This window comes from Poromitra crassiceps, assembly GCF_964638095.1.
Source record: "Poromitra crassiceps genome assembly, chromosome: 9".
NCBI lineage: Eukaryota > Metazoa > Chordata > Actinopteri > Beryciformes > Melamphaidae > Poromitra > Poromitra crassiceps.
The window spans coordinates 8,902,570-8,905,746 of NC_139630.1; the positions used below are offsets into that span (position 1 = coordinate 8,902,570).

General features: G+C 40.8%; 1 long non-coding RNA gene across 1 annotated transcript; it reads right to left on the reverse strand.

Annotated features, from left to right (window-relative positions):
• Positions 1 to 689: 689 nt before the first annotated feature.
• Positions 690 to 2,755, reverse strand: LOC310782083. The gene is made up of 3 exons (XR_014553017.1): positions 2,645 to 2,755; positions 2,139 to 2,235; positions 690 to 1,381 (listed from the first exon to the last, which is right to left on the reverse strand). It is a non-coding gene; the product is annotated as an uncharacterized lncRNA (long non-coding RNA).
• Positions 2,756 to 3,177: the final 422 nt, after the last annotated feature.

Genomic DNA, 3,177 nt, shown 5'->3' on the forward strand with positions numbered 1-3,177 from the left:
TGGATGGAATAACATGAACAACAAATTCACATGTCCTAAGATCACATGTGGGAACATTCACATGTATTAGTAGACAACCACATGTGAATGATCCCTTCTTTGACACATTTTCCACATAATTTCAGATTACATACAATTTGACACATACCAGTAGGTTATTTGCAACACACAACACATGTACAAGAATAAAATTATCTTATTTATTAACAAAACTTCACCTTTTCATAACTGCATTTATCATACATCTCTAGAAAAGGGAGTGATTGACAGATCGCATGTACAGTGATCACGGAACAATTGCAGGTGAAGCTGCAGCTCTGACGGATGAAAAATAAAGATGGCAACAGCCACCACTTCAACTCCAAACGGGAGACCAAAATCAAAGGGAGTGACTTGACAGATCGCATGTAGAGTGATCATGAACAATAGCAGGCGGAGCTGCAGCTTTGGGAAACCCCCCAAGGATGAAAAATAAAGATGGCAACAGCCACCACTTCAACTCCAAACGGGAGACCAAAATCAAAGGGAGTGATTGACAGATTGCATGTACATGTACAGTGATCATGGAACAATTGCAGGTGAAGCTGCAGCTCTGATGGATGAAAAATAAAGATGGCAACAGCCACTTTTTGGGGAGTTTAGCTCGATTGCCATTTTGTCCCCACTTACCCTAAATATACAGTCTTTACGGTCACTCTCGATGCAGTATGGAGAGAGGGGTCATATTTAGCGATACAACAGTGGAGGCGGCACTACCGTTCAAAGGCAACAAAACACAGCGCCTAAAGCTCTATGCACATGTGTACATGTTGTGACTAGTTTATTCACCATGCTATGAAATAAGAATCCATAGTTGCATGAAACATTATTTCCATAGTAAATCCATACCGGGTCACTTCCTTGTTTGTCTGTGGACAGCGCTTCCACGCATGCGTTATTTGCACATGCGCTGTACACCCGGCAGCGATGTTTACTAAATATTTATTTACCTCAAAAAATTGTTTTTCTGCATTTTGGATTAGTACCCGAGTCACAAGATGTACATAGAGCTTTTTGGCACTTTGTTTTGTTGCCTTTGAACGGCAGTACCGTTCTATCGCTAAATATGACCCCTCTCTCCATACTGCATCGAGAGTGACTGTAAAGACAGTGTATATTGGGGGGATATGGCAATCGAGCTAAACTCCCCAAAAAGTGGCCTATCCCTTTGTAATAACTATGCTAGGGTGTCATGTGAGCTTCTTGTGAGCCTTCAGAACTTGGGGCTGTCATGTCCCTTTCAGGGACAGCTTCCTGTGAGACTTCAGAACTTGGGGGTGTCATGTCCCTTTCAGGAACACCTTCTCTGCCGCTGACAAGTCTTCTGATCTTGTTGGTTCCCCTGTGAAAATTTAAATATCATTAGAATAGCCCCGTGAAAATTTTAATATCATTAGAATAATCAAGGCAATTTCACAAACATACTGGGGTATTACAACCAAAACTAGGCAAACCTAGTGTAGTCCGGCTGTGAACTGAAACATTTGATTCAGGACTTTATATTCACAAATGGTCCCATAACTTACACAAAATCTATGATGCATAGAGCAACATTCTCAGAATTTTGGGCAACACCCTATGCCCTAAAACAGATGCTGTAAAATGTGCCATGGATAATGGATGGAGATGCAATAAATCCAACAGAAAATGCTACAACAGAATCTGTGCCCCTACGCCCCGACTACAATTACAGCTCTATTATGAAACGAATACAACCCTAACACTGCAGGGGAAAAAAGAGCGATACAGGCAGAGAGATACACCAGATATCAGACCAGAACACTAATTGAGCACAGATCGGCTCTTCTCCTTTCAGAGAGAGCCTGGAGATGCAAGGTTAGCCTTCTTCTAATGGCTTTTCGGCAGAGAGGATGATGCCTTGTGGCACATCCCCTCCACCCCTTCATGCTCAGAACGCCCACGAGTTTAGCCTCAGGCAGGAAAATGTTTATCACATCACTGATGACATCACAATCGTGACAGACACCGCCAATTTTAATTAAGATATATCAATATAATATAAGCATGAATTAAGGTCAGGTTACATTCTATACGTTTTACACCCACTTTCAGTGATAGAGAAAACTAGAGAAACTTACTGTTCTTTGTCGCACTGCCTCACATCCTTCAACTTCTGGGCCATGCACTGTCTGATTAGAACCTCACTGGTGTTTGGGAACACAGCTTGCACTTGGTCTGTTGGAACAACAACAAAATACAAATTTACTTCAAGGTAAATTAAATTAAATAACTTAAGTTAACAAACAAAACAAAACAAAAAGACAGACCTCTTGACCAGAATATTTATTTTACACTATATTTTAGGCACTGTGTTTTGTTGACTTTGAGCCGCGATCCGCTTGGTCCTGTTTTAGTGCTGTCCATTTAACTACTGCACACCCCGACCCTCCAAACTGCACGGACAGTTGCTGTGAAGACGTGTATATCGATGTTTATTGGGGGCGATATGGAAAATTCGCTAAACTCCCCAAAAAGTGGCCTATCCATTTAAGTTTTTCAACTTATATCATCAAATGATGGTACTAACATGCATTGTCTGTGATCAGATTGCAATCCGATAGTGTGCTTGAAAACATTAGCATACCGTTGTTGCAGAGATCACGGGTCCCAGGCTGCTCCGCCGTTTCATGGGGAAGGGGTGGGGTGGTGCTGGTGGAGGCAGCAGTGGCTTCAGGAGACGACAGGAGAGACAGAGGCAGAGGGAAAGACAATAGAGAGGCAGAGAAGGAGACAGGGATAGAGGTCATTATCACCTGACACTAACATGCATTTTTTTCTGAGATCAGACTGCAGCGCATCAGAGTCAAAGTAGCAAAAAATAAATATAAAAAAATATAAAAAATAAATAGATAAATGTATTTATTCCAAATCTATTTTTTTGACTAAATAATATTATATAGTATTTGTGTATTTAAATTAATATCCTTGCTTCTTTGTATACCACTATGCTGAGAACATCTGCACTATATTTGCAGAGCCTATTTGAATGTTGTTGTTTTTTAGTCACATTTGCAGGGTTCTCATACCTCCTAAAAATCAAATTCAAAGACTTTGCAAGGAATTTCCAGACCCAATTCTCTTAAATTTGAGGGCCGGGCAGAACTTTCAAAATAATGT